Genomic DNA, 16,056 nt, shown 5'->3' on the forward strand with positions numbered 1-16,056 from the left:
TGCATTTCATCATCAGTGTCATTATCCCCGGTGTTATGATGAGTTTGATTCTCGTTATCAGTATCAGGAGAAACACCCAAAGGAGACGTAGGCGCGACAGGCGCCGGAGCTTGAGGCCTAGGTGCTGGAGACTGTGGTCGAGGTGCTGGAGACGGAGGGCAAGGAGCTGGAGACTGAGACCGATGTACTTGAGGTGCCGGGGAAGGAGGCAACGAGGGTGGAAACCTACGATTGTAGTCATCCAGCATATGTTGCAGGTTTTTCACCATTGACAGAGGAATTTGCGTAACCTGTTCGAAAGTTTGAGGTTGTGATCTATCTATTGGAAAAAGTACGTTATTATCGACATCCTCATCCTCGTCACTGTAATCCTGACATTTAATGTGTAATTCAGAAGGACTGGATGCTGGTTCATAAGCATGATCCATTTCAGAATCATTTCCGGACTCCTCTTCTCCAGACTGAAATAATTTTTCCGGAGGCTGAGATCCACTCCGTACTGGACTTAACTGGATAAGTGGTACAGTCTTGAGAGACGAAGCAGTAACCACTTTGAAGGTGGTAGCAGTCTGTAGGGGTTGGTGCGTCGTCAACGAGCCCGTCGACGAAATTTCCAAAGCCTTAGCACCCCCTGGTTGTTTTTTCGTCGCCGCCGCAGAATCCGGCGTAGGAATTAACAGCTTAGTCTTGGTCGACGAAGATTTTTTGGTCGTCGACGTCGACGAGGTTGCATTCTTCGGTGTCGACGATGAGGCTGTCGACGACGAGATAGTAGCCGTCGACGGAACGGCCGTCGACGGGGGGGGGGTCACCGTCGACGAAGATGTAAGCGTCGACGGGACAGTCGTCGACGAGGATGATCCGGCCGTCGACGGGACAGGCGTCGACGACGATGGCTTGCTCTTCGTCGGCGGAGGGGCCGTCGACGGGAGGCGCGTCGACGATGATTTCTTCGTCGACGGTTTGATCGACGATATCATAATGATAGACGAGATGGGTCTCACCTCATGGGTGCTCGTCGACGAGGTGGTCGTCGTCGTTGCAGAGCTGGTTGACATGGAAGAAGTAGTCGTCGACGTCGACACTGCCAAAACGGACTTCGTAGACGCTGAAGACGTCGACGGACGCGTCGACGAGCCAGTGCCCGTTTTTGAAGAGGAGGGCATAGTCTTGGGTCTAGACGCCAGAGAGCCAGGTCCCGTAGGCGCGCCCTGAAGCAAGTCTTGTGGGGAGACATCCTTGAAAGAACCCAACTTTTTAGTCTTTTTAAGAAAAGGAGAGGGAACTTCAGTCTCAGACCCACGCTTCTGAGAGGATTTCGAAAATCCAGATGACATACTCTCAGCATCGGAAACCACATTCTCAGATGATTTTAACTTCTGTAGCCACAGAAGGAGACGGGCCTCTCTATCCCTCAAAGTCTTAGGGGGAAAAGTGCGACAGAACTTGCAGGTAGAGGCAATGTGGTCCGGATAAAGACAGTAAATACACTTACTGTGAGGATCCTCATGAAAAAGGCGTAATTTACCACAGGATGGACAAGCCTTGAATAAAGTTTTCTTAGATGAAGACATTTCTGAAGAAAAATAGGTAGAAAAACTGGAAAAACTGAGCAGAGCTCAGGGAGACTCCCTTCACACGACGTGCGGTAGAAAATCAGAGGACTGGGGCTTCTGAGGAGAAGGTTCTAGAGGAGGCTACAGCCTGATTGGCTGGAAGGTGGACCAACACATAATGACTCTAATATGATACTAAAGTGATTTCTCCCTTGGGCTTTTCAATGGGCCTATTCTGTTCTATTGTACTTTTTTCAAGTTTACATTTCTATTGCATTATATGTATGTATTTTTATTTATGATATTTCTCATGTATACATGCATATATATTACTGCTATTTATGTACCGTGGAACTCCCACTTCGACGACGGGGAATATTCAAGCATGTGAATCTATGAAAGACACCCCTAATACTGGAGAATAGTTACTTACCTGTACACTATGGTTCTCCAGTATTATCTTTCATAGATTCACATGCTTGTATCTTCCCTGTCGTCATGGTGGGAGTCTCTCGGTAAATAATAACCATAGCAGTAAAAGAAAAAACTGCCTGGAAACCATAGAGTAGTGAAACAATAGGTAACCTCTCCTCCTCAGTATGTGGCCTAAACTACAGACAATCAGCTGCCAGCACCAGCCTACACCATTCCCAGCAGAGCCAACATACCTCAGATTTCCTACCGCCCAAGAGTGAGATATGCAGGAAACCAGAGATGTTATGTTATGTTATGTTAAATAAAATGTATTGAGCGCACGTACGCCCGTAGGCTTCATGGCGCTATTGAAAGATTTGCAGAGACATAACACAACAAAAGAAAAGACAGAATTAACTATGGATACGCTTGCCTAAAAAGCCAAGTTTTAAAGGCTTGTCTAAAAGCCAGAATGTCTTCATGGAGTCTCAGTGTCAGTGGCAGAGAGTTCCACAGGGAGGCAGCTAGAAAGTGAAAAGAGCTGCCTCCCTGATATAAGATAAAAGGTGGTCTACCTAGCAGAAACAGAGAGGTGGGCGGGCGCATGTGAATCTATGAAAGATAATACTGGAGAACCATAGTGTACAGGTAAGTAACTAGTTCTTTCTCCAGTATTCAATCTTTCATAGATTCACATGCTTGTATCAGAGTAGATAGCAGTCCCTGTTGTCAGAGCATTTCTAGGCTAGACCCCCTTTTTTCTCGGGGCTGTGTGCCATAAACTCTTTTTAGAAAAAGAACTCATTAAGAATCAAAAGGTACGAACAACTAACCTTTGTCATTACAGTCATTTGTGCAGAAAACAACGTTCTAAAGAAAAAACAGCAGAAAATTCATAAACATGTACCTTATTTAAAAAAATGTCGCAGAACTGCTTGTCCCACTGCTGCATCTACTTTCCATTCAGTGTCCAGACAGTAATGTTTGGTGAATGTATGAACATTCGACCAGGTTGCTGCTCTGCATATGTCTGGAAGGGGTACTGCTGTGAGCTATACAGAAGACGTTGCCATCTTCCGTGTATTGTGAGCACGGACTTTCATGTCGAGAGGTCTTCCTGCTTTCTCTTGACAGAAGACGATGGCGGATGCAATCCATCTAGAGATGGAGGATCTTGAAAGGGCCAGGCCTTTTCTGGGCCCTGAGTAAGAAACAAACAATTGGTTCGATTTGCGAAAGGATTGTCTTTTCCATGTAGAACTTTAGACATCTGCCAATGTCCAAAGTATGAAGAGCCTTTTCAGCCGCTGTAGAAGGATGTTTGAAATATGTAGGAAGGATCACCGGTTCATTTAGATGAAAGGAAGAGGGTTTTTAGGTACAAATTTCGGATTAGTTCTTAGCATCACCTTATCTGGCCTGAATTGTATGAAGGGATCCTGTATTGAAAAGGCTTGGATTTCGCTGACTCTCCTGGCTGATGTGAGTGCCAGGAGTAATGCTACTTTCCATGACAGGAATTGCAATTCCTATTTGTGGATTGGCTCAAACTGAGCTTTCATGAGTTGTGACAAGACTGTGTTAAGCTGCCACGGAGGCGGAGGACGCTTAACTGGAGGAAACCTTCTATATAACCCTTTTTAAAAATTCCTTGATTAATCTTTGGGACCACAGAGATGGGCGTCCTGGAGATCTTCGGTATCTGGATATTGCTGCTAGATGGACTTTAATAGAAGAATGCGAAAGTCCTGATCTGGCTAAATGCAGCAAATAAGGAAGAATTTGCTCAGGTGAAGACGAGAAGGGATGCACTGTATGAGCAAGGCACCAATTACAGAATCGTTTCCATTTCGCAGTATATGTCTTGTTGGTAGGCAGTGCTGCAGAACTTTTCAATATTTCACGACATTCCGGAGGGATATCTAATGACTGGAATTCGTGCTCAAAAGGTTCCAAGCCGACAATTTTAGAGAGGTCAATTGTGGATGAAGTACTTGGCCTCTGTTCATGGAAATCAAATCCCTGATTATTGGGAACTGTATCCTTGGTTCCACCGACAGTTGGAGAAGTTCTGTATACCAAAACTGCCTCGGCCAGGCTGGGGCTATTAGAATTATTTGGCAAGGTTCCGATCTCATCTTTCTTAATATTCTCGGAATTAGGGGAAAGGGAGGGAATGCATAAGCAAACATCCCTGTCCATCGGAGATGAAGAGCATTCCCTCTCGAACCCTGCTGAGGGAACCTGCTGGCATAATGCTTGCACTTTTTGTTGCTCTGAGTTTCGAACAGGTCCAAATTTGGCTTGCCCCACAAGTTGAAAATCCGATTCAGTTGTACTTGACATAGTTCCCACTCGTGGCAAATGTCGGAAGACCTGCTTAACAGATCCGCTTTTGTGTTTTCTATCCCTGGAACATGTTCCACTTGTAGAGATATTTTGTGACGCAGAAGCCAAGTCCAGATTTTTTGTGCCTGTGTCGACAGGGGCTTTGATCTTGTGCCACCCTGCTTGCGAAGGTAAAACATTGTTGTAGTGCTGCCCGTCCACAATAAGACCAATGAACCTTGGATTCTGGGAAGAAAGGCCTGAAGGCCCAGGGAAACAGCTTTCAATTCCAAGAGATTGATGTGAAGTTTTGCCTCTTGGGGAGACCAAAGGCCTTGAATCTCTAGATCCTGCAGATGTGCTCCCCAACCTTGTAATGAAGCGTCTGCTGTCATGACGTAACTTGGTGATTGTGGTTCGAATAACAGGCCCTTTGTCAGGTTTCTCCTGATACCCCACCATGACATTGCTCGTTTCATCTGACAGGTTAAGACTAGCTTGTCGTCGAAGGAACCCAGAGCTTGAACCCATTGTTTGTAATGAGCTTCTGGCAGTGGTCTCATCTGCAAACGGATCCACGTTCTCTCCTGAGGCGGAAGCCGGGAGCGCGACTTGCACTTTTAAAATTTGAGAGTCACAATACTTTGATGTGTTTTTAACTCACCTTAATCCACTCTTGGCACCACTTAGGAATAAAAAGCCTGATCCTCATTCACCGCGCAGCGGACTTAGCGCTGCTGCGGACCCAAGGAAACAAACAAACACTTCTTGCCGCCGACCCGCGAGGCCACACCCACTTTGAGGCTACGCCCCCCGCCCGGACAGTATATAGACGCTGACTGCGAGCGCCTGTGTTCAGATCCACTTTCTCTCCTGAGGCGGAAGCCGGGAGCGCGACTTGCACTTTTAAAATTTGAGAGTCACAATACTTTGATGTGTTTTTAACTCACCTTCATCCTCTCTTGGCACCACTTAGGAATAAAAAGCCTGATCCTCATTCACCGCGCAGCGGACTTAGCGCTGCTGCGGACCCAAGGAAACAAACAAACACTTCTTGCCGCCATTGCCGGCGACCCGCGAGGCCACGCCCACTTTGAGGCCACGCCCCCTGCCCTCGCCTCCCCCTTTTAATATGTGCATCCACCGGACGCGCAGCGGACGAGCGCAGCGGGCACGCCGTTTGCGCGCCGAAGGCGCGCCTAAAGCAAGCCCGTCATCGCCAAGACATCGCCTCTCGCCTGTCCCCCTGGCCGAGCTCCACGAGAACTCTATCAATATGATAGAGAACTCCTTATCGCCCTGAACGGAGCTGTGAGGAGACATCAGGCAACCTCGGTCACACTTGCCTTCAATGTAAGTCCTGCGACTTTACCACACCTAGTCCCCGTCATCTCGGGCAGAGACTAGGCTCGCCCAAACTTACTCCTCTTACCGTCCTCCAACTCAACGTTAGGTCGCTCGCTAAACACCATCTAGAGGTAAACACCCTCTTACTTGATGAGAACCCTGACATCCTCTTTCTATGTGAAACCTGGCTACGCGATGATATGACTACTATACCTAACCTCACGTTACCAGAGAACTACCTAATGACGACCCTAAATAGAGACGCGAGAGGTGGAGGTATCGCTGTCATTTACAAAAAGCAATTTATCTGCTCTTTCTCCAAGGAAGATATTCCAGGCTGTGAAAGTGCCTATTTCAAAATCACAACTAGCCCTCACTTTGCCCTGTCAGGCCTCTACATCTATCGCCCCCCCTGGACCTGCTTCTAAATTCATTGAAGCTCTTCTTGAGGTGGCAAACTCCTTAGTGGCGAGGTCAGCCAATTTCACTATACTAGGCGACCTCAACCTTCATTTTGATCTGTCTCAAGACCCCACTATCAAAAACCTTTTGGCCGACTTTGCTGCCTTACAACTTAATTCTCTAATCCAAGCCCCCACACACTCAGCCGGGCACATATTAGATCCTGTTTTCACCAACATCCTGGAGGTTAAAACAGATGTGCCCAAACCTATGGGATGGACTGACCATTATCTTATTAAAATGACTATGTCAGTTAAAGAAGTGCTGATTAAAACTGAGCCAACTCGACGCCTAAAGAGGCCTTGGCATAAACTTTCAACCAGTGACCTACATGTCACTCTAGGAGAATTCCATCGTGAGGCTAACCTGGACATCAATCTGACCTATGATGCCTTTCATGACTGGATCCCTAGAGGATTAGATACTCTCATCCCAGCCAAATGGACTAAAGGACGCAGCTCTCCCTCCAACCCATGGTACAACGACACCCTAAAATCCATGCGAAAAGACTGCAAAAAAGCTGAGCGTATTTGGAGAAGGGAATATAATAACGGTGACAAAGTCCTTTACTTATCCAAACAAAAACTTTACCACAAAGCTATTAGTGCCGCACGTGCCTCCTTCTATGCAGAAGAAATTAACTCGAGCTCGAATCCCGCGAAAGTTGTTTTTAAACTGGTACAAGAACTGCAGAGTAGCAAATCTCCTTCCTCGAGCATTTCCTCCGCGCAGCAATGTGAGGATCTTGCCACGTTCTTTGTAGAGAAAGTACAAAGAATATACAGATCTTTTCCACCGCACTCCTCCAATCTGAATACCTCCACTAATTCTATCACTAATGGCACCACCATGACGCACATACCAGAAATCTCATATGAAGACCTCACCAAACTTTGCAGGAAAGTTAAGTCTGGCTCCCCAGCAGACCCCATGAGACCTACCCAATTTAGGGAATCACTTGAATTTTTTCTGCCTTCCCTGGCTTACATACTGAACCTCTCCTTTTCATCGGCCAGTGTCCCGACAGCCTGGAAACAAGCTTGGGTCTCCCCTATTATCAAAAAGCCCACCCTAGATCCCTCCAAATTGGAAAATTTTAGACCTATCTCGCTGCTCCCATGGCTGTCCAAACTTGCTGAGGCCCATGCTAACAATGTCCTGTCCCTACATATGGACCAAAACAGCATCTTGGACCCATCCCAAAATGGGTTTAGACCAGGCCACAGCACTGAGTCTGCCCTCCTGGCTACGACTGAACATCTCCGGACGATCCTTGATGCCGGTCAGATTCTATTAGACCTCAGCGCAGCTTTTGACACGGTATCCCATAACATTCTGTTAAATCGTCTGGCGACAGCAGGGATCTCCGGTCTTGCCCTGGAATGGTTCCGTTCCTTCCTGAAGGACAGATCCTTCCGGGTGTCAGCTCCCCCGTTTCTATCAAAACCCCATCCCATTGGACAGGGAGTCCCGCAGGGCTCTGCACTGAGCCCATCCCTTTTTAATCTTTACGTGCAGCCACTTGCGGCAGTGGCTAAAGAGTGGGACCTAACACTGGTGTCTTACGCTGATGACACGCAGCTGGCCATCACTCTCACGGAAAGCCCTTCCACTTCGGCCTCAAGATTTAGGGATGGCCTTGCTGCAGTAGCCCAATGGATGACGGACAACTACCTGCAGCTCAATGCAGGCAAGACGGAGGTACTGCTCCTCGGAAAGAACACCAGTTACTGGAATGAGCACTGGTGGCCCGTGTCACTAGGCACTATCCCACTTCCCAAATCCCTGGTCAAAAACGTAGGCGTCTGGATGGACTCCTCACTCAGCTTTCAAACCCACACAAAAAAGTGGCAGCTACTTGTGTTGGCCTGCTGAGGAGTCTCAGCCCTATACTTGGCTTCTTTGATGCTAAGGTTCGTCAGCTCATTGTCCAAGCCACTATCTTCTCCCGCTTGGATTACGCCAATGTTCTACTTCTTGGCGCCAACAAAGGAGAGATAGCGCGACTGCAACGCGTGCAGAACTCTGCGGCAAGAGCCTTGGTTGGCCTTCCCCGCAGATGCTCGGCTAGAGCCACTATCCGTAAGCTGCACTGGTTACCCATAGAATCCAGAATCCAGTTCAAAACCCTCATTATGACGTTCAAAATACTTAAACTCGGACGCCCCGAACTGTTGCGACCTCTCCTTACGCCGTACGTGCCGGGGCGCAACCTGCGCTCATCTGGCCAGTACCTACTGAGTGTACCCCGTATAAAGCTCTGCCGCACTGGCGGTCGCTACAGGGTCATGGGAGCCAAGCTCTGGAACGCTCTGCCATTGGACATCCGTTCTTTGGAAAACTTATCTACTTTCCGGAAGGCCATCAAGACCCTCCTGTTGCCCTCTCCCTAGGCCACCTGTCTATCCCACTCTTCCCATCCTCAGTACAGTGTCTGTGGTTTCTTAGCGCCGGGATGCCTCTTTGCTGGGGCAGCTGTTGCGCTCTACCAAACTATAACATAACATAACGGCAGTTGGGAATCAATGGGAAACAGGAGGACATCATTCCCAGTAATGACTTGAATATCCTGATGGAAGTGAACTTATTTGATGTCAGAGATGCAGTCAGATTCAGGATTTTTGTTACTCGTTCCTCTGATGGGTACGCTTTTACTTCCTGAGTTTTTAAGATTGCTCCTAGGAATTGTAGGGAACGTGTCGGAAGAAAAAAAGACTTTTCTCTGTTTATCCGAAGGCCTAATCTTTGAAAAAGATCCATGCAAATCCATAAAGATCTTTGTGTTGCTTGGTACGATGGTCCTTTTATCAACCAGTCGTCCAAATGAGGGAAAATTTGGAGACCTTGCTGCCTTAGATGTGCCGCTATTGGAGCCATGCCTTTTGTGAATACTCTGGGGCAGACGTCAGGCCGAAAGGCAACACCTTGAACTGGTAATGGCGCCCGCCACCATGAATCGAAGATACTGTTTGTGTTTTTTGTGGATCGGAATGTGGAAGTATGCATCCAACAGGTCTAGCGAGACCATGTAGTATCCCCTGCGAAGCAGTAGAAGAATTTCCTGTAAGGACAGCATACGGAATGAAATTTTCTTTATGTATTTGTTCAGATCTTTGAGGTCCAGTACCTGCCTCCATTTTGAAGAATGTTTTTTCCTTATTAGGAAGAAATGTGAATAAAATCCTGTTCCCTGCTGGTCTGATGGGACTTCCTCTATCGCTCCTTTAAGTATGAGTGATAAGATCTCTGCTTTGAGAGCTGCGAAGATGTTGTTGAACTCTGCAGAGAGGTGGACGATTTGGAGGTTTTTGTGAGAATTCCAGGGTGTGACCCTGTGTAATGATGTCTAATACCCATCTGTCCGATGTTATGGACTGCCAATACGGAAGAAACTGAGAGAGGTAGTGTAACTGGTTGATCTGAAACGGTGTTGGAGGCGCCTGAAGAACATCACTGTCTGCGACCAGAGTCTTGTTTTCCTCTGGCAGCAGATTTTCTCCTTCCTTGTTGTTGGAAAGAAGTATTCGAGGACCGATACTGCTGGTTGGAGGAGTACTGACGGTATCCCTGCTGATTGTACGGTTGGTACCTATTAGATTGCTAAGAGGAACACTGTTGAAAATGTCCTCTGGATCCTCTGCCGCGAAATGACTGCAATGATCCCAAGGATCTAGCATTGTCAGTGTCTGCTTTAATCCTCTGCAGCGCCTCATCAATATGCTTACCAAAAAGGCTTTCGCCATCAAATGGCATGTCCAAGATTTTAGACTGGACCTCAAGTCTAAAGGATGTGGCCTTGAGCCATCCTTGCCTCGGTAGGGCTACCGCCCCAGTCATCTGGCGAAAAGCAACAGACGCTATGTCCATTGCTACGTCTATGGACTCCGACGCTGCCCTGGCTCCATCCTGCAGAATGGAATTCGCCTCTTCTTTCTTGTCATCCGGAAGATGCGACAGTAGTGGTGCGATGTCAGACCACATCTGTCTATTAAACCGGCTCAGAAGTGCCATCGCGTTAGCCACTTTGATTGATGCTGCTGCCATGACTGCAAAGCGTTTACCTATGCCGTCCATTTTCTTGCCCTCCTTTTCAGGGGGTGCAAAGCATGTTGCGATTGGGTTCTTGGAGCGCTTCTGCGCTGCTTGAGTCACAACCGACTCCGGTCGAGGATGACCAATAAGACATGCTGGAGCCGTTTCCGTAGCACAATACTTCTTATCCAGCTTGGGTATAGATGCTAGATTCTTCATCAGCTTGAGTCCTTCATCCCAGACATGTTAAATAATTGGAATGGCTCTTACAGACTTCCTAGAAGGCTCTTTGAAGTCGTAAAGAAAACATTTGCTTTCCTTAACTGGCATTGTAAGTTGGAATCTCTTAGCCAACTTTCACAATCTGATCGGAAAAGCGGCTATGTCCTCTGGTGGAGAGCTTGCTTGAGGCAATGGAGACACCGGGGAAGTTGGAACAATATATTGGTCCCATTCACCCCCAACCACATCATCTTGAGGAATTTCTCCTTCCTCCTCTTGATCGTCATGATCGGAATCATTCAAATCATCCTGAATTGTAATAACCTTTTGGACATCCGTCCGTTGAGGTGGAGGAGGTGGCTGAACCAGGGGTGTTTCTTTCACAGGCTGAGAGACAGTAGCAGAGGCAGTGGAAGAGGCTGTAGCATTATCTTCTGGAAAGCGACGGTAATAGCTGTCAATCATGTGTCTTAAGTCTGATATCAAAGATACAGGCACTGACATAGCTTCTTTCCGAACAGATGTATCCACTTCCTCTTCGTCCTCATAGTGGTAAGCCTGATGAAAAGACTCATATCTCTTTTGGCCTCTGACCGGGCGATCTTTGAAAGAGAAATGCTCCTGGACCTCTTGAAAGTCTTCCTCATCCGAGTCCTGGCTTTTAATATGAAGCTGCGAAGGACATAGGGACCTTCCTCCTGAGATTCCTGGCAGTCCAGTATGGTAGAGGGAAGTAGAGGTGAAATCTTCGGCGTGGAAAACTCTTCTTTGCTCGCCGACGAGCCAGTCGACGGAGCAATCCTTTTAATGGAAATGTAGGTTGAAGTCATTATCGTTGGAGATGCAGGCATCGTTGACGATTTTCTCGTCGTCGACGGTGCCGTCGACGGAACCATCAGCTGCATCGTCGACGGGGTGGTCGTCGAAGAACATCTTGCCATCGACGAGGGTCTGGTACTCACCGTCGACTGAGTCGTCGTCGATGAAGCTGTCGTCGTCGAGATTGTCGTCGACGAGATGAACGTTGTTGAGGTTGTCGACGGCCTAGTCAGCGATCTGACTGGAATTTCAGCAGATTTCGTCGACGGAAGCGACGACGGAGCCTTCTTTTCTGAGGAAGGCTTGAGAGGAGTTGGAGGGGGAGAAGAAGAAGGTTCACCTTCCTTGTTTTTTCCTGCTTTTTGTTTCTTCACATCTCCTTTTTCCTTAGAGTACCCTCTTTTCTGTTTCTTAGAGGAGTGTCCCTTGGCTTCCCACTCAGACTCCGAGTCTGTAGATTTCCTATTTTGAAGCCATAATAAGAGGCGAGCTTCTCTATCCTTAAGGGTTTTGGCAGAGAAGGTCCGGCAATATTTGCAGTCCTTAGGGATATGCTTAGGTTACAAGCAGTACAAGCATTCCTTGTGTGGATCCTCAGAAAATAATCTGGCCTTGCCACAGGACCTGCAAGCTCTGAAAAGTCTCTTCTTGGAGCCTTCAGACATTTTGAATGTAATAATCCTGACAAAACAGTACCTGACGTCCAACTATGAAGGTCAAAATTTCAATGAAGAGAGAAAAACTGAGCTGAGCTCAGGGAGACTCCTTCTCACACGAAGGCGGTTGGAAATCTGAGGTATGGTGGCTCTGCTGGGAATGGTGTAGGCTGGTGCTGGCAGCTGATTGGCTGTAGTTTGGGCCACATAATGAGAGGAGAGGTTACCTATTGTTTCACTACTCTATGGTTTCCAGGCAGTTTTTTCTTCTACTGCTATGGTTATTATTTACCGGGAGACTCCCACCATGACGACGGGGAAGATACAAGCATGTGAATCTATGAAAGATTGAATACTGGAGAACTGACAATCCCTGTCCACCCCCATTATCAGGGATATGACTATATGGACAATTTTCAGGGATATAGATTAACTGGGAGAAAAAAAAAAAGAGTTTTTTTCTGATCACTCCAGCCAGAACTCTGGTGGAGCTGGAATATCCACTGCATTGGTGCACTGATTCCATATGTTACTCTGAAATTAAAGTGCATGGGAACAAGGTGCTGGTACAACAATAAAAATGCCCCAGTACTGACAATTTGTCTAGTATGGTGGGGTGTTGGACTGGAACCCCTCCCCAACCCCTGATCAGTGGTGGGTAGAGTAACTTTAGTAAAAATAGCTCTCGTCTTTGGGGTCTATTGGCTTAACCAATGGGTTTTAGCTAAGCTGATAGCATCTCTGATGTTGAGCAGCATGGCTAAAGAATACAACAAATGCTATTGACGCGTCTCCCCCCCTCCCGCCTCCCCCCCTTTTTAATTACTGATCAGAGTTAGATCAATAACTAAAAAGAGAAAACATGCATGAAAGATTTTTTTAAAGCAGGTGGGATAGAAGCAGCAAGGGGTGTGGCGGAAGAAACATGGAGGGCGTGGGGGAGGGGTAAGCAACACGAGAGATAGATGGGAAAGCAATACAGAAAGCAACACGACCGACTGGGCATAAGCAACAAGGAGAGTACAGGTGGGAAAAAAAGCAGACGGGCAATGGAGATCAACATGAAACTGGTGGGGAGAAGCACATGGGCGAGAGTGAGAACATGGAGCGCGACAGAAGGTGGAGAGACGGACAAGTGGGAGAGATCTGGAAAAATGTTGTAGAGTCCTTAAACACAAAGGAAAAGTAATGCTTGGTAAGCGAGCAGAGGAGGGCATACTTCAGAAGATGGACAAACATAAGAAGAGGAAGGAAAGTCCACTCCAGCTGACGAATTATAAGGAAGAAAATGGGAGGGATAATAAAGCCAACCAATTGAAAGCAAGAGGTGGGCTCGAAGCCCACTGTAAACTAACAATACGTTTTGCAAAAGACTGTGCATGTGCTGTCTTGTAGGTGAGACCTATAAACGATTGTTCTTCTGAACTGCTTTATTCATTTATTACTATGTCTGTCCCTCTATTACAGATGTTTGCGACCTTATCATCTCTCCTGATAGGGCTGATAGCAGGCATGAATTAGATGGAAGCTACTACAGCTGCCCTATGTACTGGTTTCAAACTCCCGTCTCCAACCCCCTCCAAAACTTAGTAGTGGACTGGGACATTTGGATGTGGGGCACTACAGGCTTTCATGCATTCACGGATACTGTTTTAGCTCAACATTTGACCCATGGCTTGGATTGTCAGGGTGGTCGGAGTGTGTCTGCCACTGTACCCCAGATATATCACTTTTAGATAACATAATGCTCCACACTGACGTCTGCTAGGTATAAGGAAGCATTTTTAAGGGTTGGAACAACAGGTTTGAATCAGGTCTCTACAATAGGTGATAATTTATATTCCTCTGAAATTAGAAGAAAGGGAAGAACCACCACCCCGGTAATCATATTTATAGATTTTGGAGTTTGTGAGAGATGCTGCGGGAGGTGAGCACAACTTTCCCTGTCCAATCAGTGGAGTTTCCCCTCCATGAGCGAACTGATACATTCTCAATAAATGCGGTGCTGGGTCTCTGGCTCATATACTCTATTTTTGGCTCCGATGGACCGTGGTGCGGTCCTTGCTAGAAGACGCTGGAAGGCTGATATAGATAATTCCAGTTCAACCGCTGTGGTTTCTCTGAATAGCAGCATACGCAGGTTGCCTCTTTCTACATTGCATACATTACACTCCCGTTCCCCTGCACAATTTGATTTGTCCAAAAGCAGAGAATTAACTGCAGTCAGCTTTATTCACTTACCCTAGTTCTGCTCTGGTGTGGTGTGCTAACCTACTGGAGACCACTTGCCAACATGTCTGAATGTTGACTTTGATCTACCCTCAACTCCACTGCTAGCCTTTATGGGGTGTGTTGCTGATGTCCTAAGGCAGTGAAGAAGCCAGTTGCTCTGACACTGCTCCTTGCTGAGAGAACGGTGTCCAAGACACAAGCCAGACTGGATAAAGCGCTTGCTGCCTGTAATGACAGCACAGACACGCAGGCCTCTTCCCACCCTAATTTTTAATGTGCCAGGGAAATAAGGGCCCCCGAGGTCCAATATCCCTGAACATTGAAATACCAGTAAGAAGTTATGATACAGGTATCCCTCTTCTGTCACTATGCTCACTGTTGTCCTGTACTGTCACAATTGCTATATTCTCACAGATATAGTTGTGGGTGGCAGTGCACATGCTCAGTTTCCATTCCCTGCTAGCCTTGCACCTGGTTACCATTCAAGAGTTCAGTTTCCTGTTTGTAACTGGCTATGGTAAATGATATGCCACTGGTATTCCAGGCGAGACTGTACAACCACCACCATGGTTGTGGCTGCTATGTCTTGTCGAGCTGTAATTTTATAAAGTAATTAGTAAAAACATTAAAAAGCCTAAGCCAGAGTTTTTTTGAACTTTTGCATAGGGAAAATATTTGTAATTGTAAAGATCCAGAAAGGAGTGGTGTCCCACGTCCGCTGTACGTCTGAGGAAATAGTGTCACTGGTACTTGGTGTATCCTACCGACTCTCTTCTGACATCACAGTCTGCCCAGGGCTTCTCACTCCTCCACTGGATGTCCCCAGGTAGCTCTCTGCACAGGATTCGTCCCAATTATTGCTCAACGCTTCACCTCCACGCAGTGCTGCTACTTTGAGCAGAGCTACTCCATCCTTCACCCCACTGACTTCACAGGACTTCACTCACTGACTGTAGACTACTTCTGTCCAACCCACTGTACATTGCTACTCAGTCTGCATGGTACCCCTCCCTTGCTCACCGCACTCACTGTCCCAGAATGAACCTCCCTATTCAAGGCCTCCGCAGTGCTCCTCACTGACTCCGTGCATAGTGCCTCGCACTCAGTGCCATCACCCACTCACCACCTGCAGGGCTTCACGCGGAGTCATTGGTGCAGAGCTCCTCTTGCCAACTTGCTAAATAGGGGCACATGTATCAAGCCCTTTTCCTGTTTGCAAACAGTCCGATTCTCAGAATTGGCCAGTTTGCGAACAGGAAAAGGCCTTTTGGGATCTACAATCCCAAAAGGCCATTGCAAAATAGGGAATCTTAAAATTTGCGATTCCCTATTTTGCGATTCGCAGCTAAGGAATATGTAGGAATCGCAATTATTATTGCGATTCCTACATACATTGCATTTTGTGAGCCCTCAATATCGATTTGCTAAAAATCGCTATTAAGGACTCGCAAAACCGTTTCTCAATACATATGCCCCATAGTGCTTTTCCCTCACGTGCTCACCTCACGGTGCTTGGGTAGCTGATCTCCAAACACTGCCTACACGGTTCTTTCCAATGCCTGTCCAGGTCTTTCCTCTCATTTAGTAACTCTCTCACCCTCACCTACTCCGAAACTGATATTATTATAGAGATTAGTAGATTCATCAAGCATTTTTGCGAGCGCAAATGGTGCGAATCGCAAAATTCGTCCGTTTGCGCCTGCAAAAATGGCATTTGAGATTCATCAATGGTTCATGAACTCGCAATTTGAAAAATCGCAAATAATTGCGATTTCTCAAATTGCGATTGCATTTAGGGAATCGCAATTTGCGATTCCTTAAATGCAATTCATGAACCATTCTACAATTGCGAATTCGCAATCTGGGGGCGCTATTTACTACGTGGTAAATAGCGAAAACTTAGAAAAATGCACTTTAGTGCATTTTTCTAAGTTGTATGTTACACACACACATGTCCTTTGGACATGTGTGTGCGCAACAGCAGTGTA

General features: G+C 46.9%; 1 protein-coding gene across 4 annotated transcripts in view; it reads right to left on the reverse strand.

Moving 5' to 3' along the window:
* Positions 1-16,056, reverse strand: part of KRCC1 (lysine rich coiled-coil 1) — a 260,232-nt gene that overhangs the window by 15,210 nt on the left and 228,966 nt on the right. The gene's annotated exons all lie outside the window — the stretch shown is intronic.

Source organism: Lissotriton vulgaris, chromosome 3_2, assembly GCF_964263255.1.
Source record: "Lissotriton vulgaris chromosome 3_2, aLisVul1.2, whole genome shotgun sequence".
Taxonomy (NCBI): domain Eukaryota; kingdom Metazoa; phylum Chordata; class Amphibia; order Caudata; family Salamandridae; genus Lissotriton; species Lissotriton vulgaris.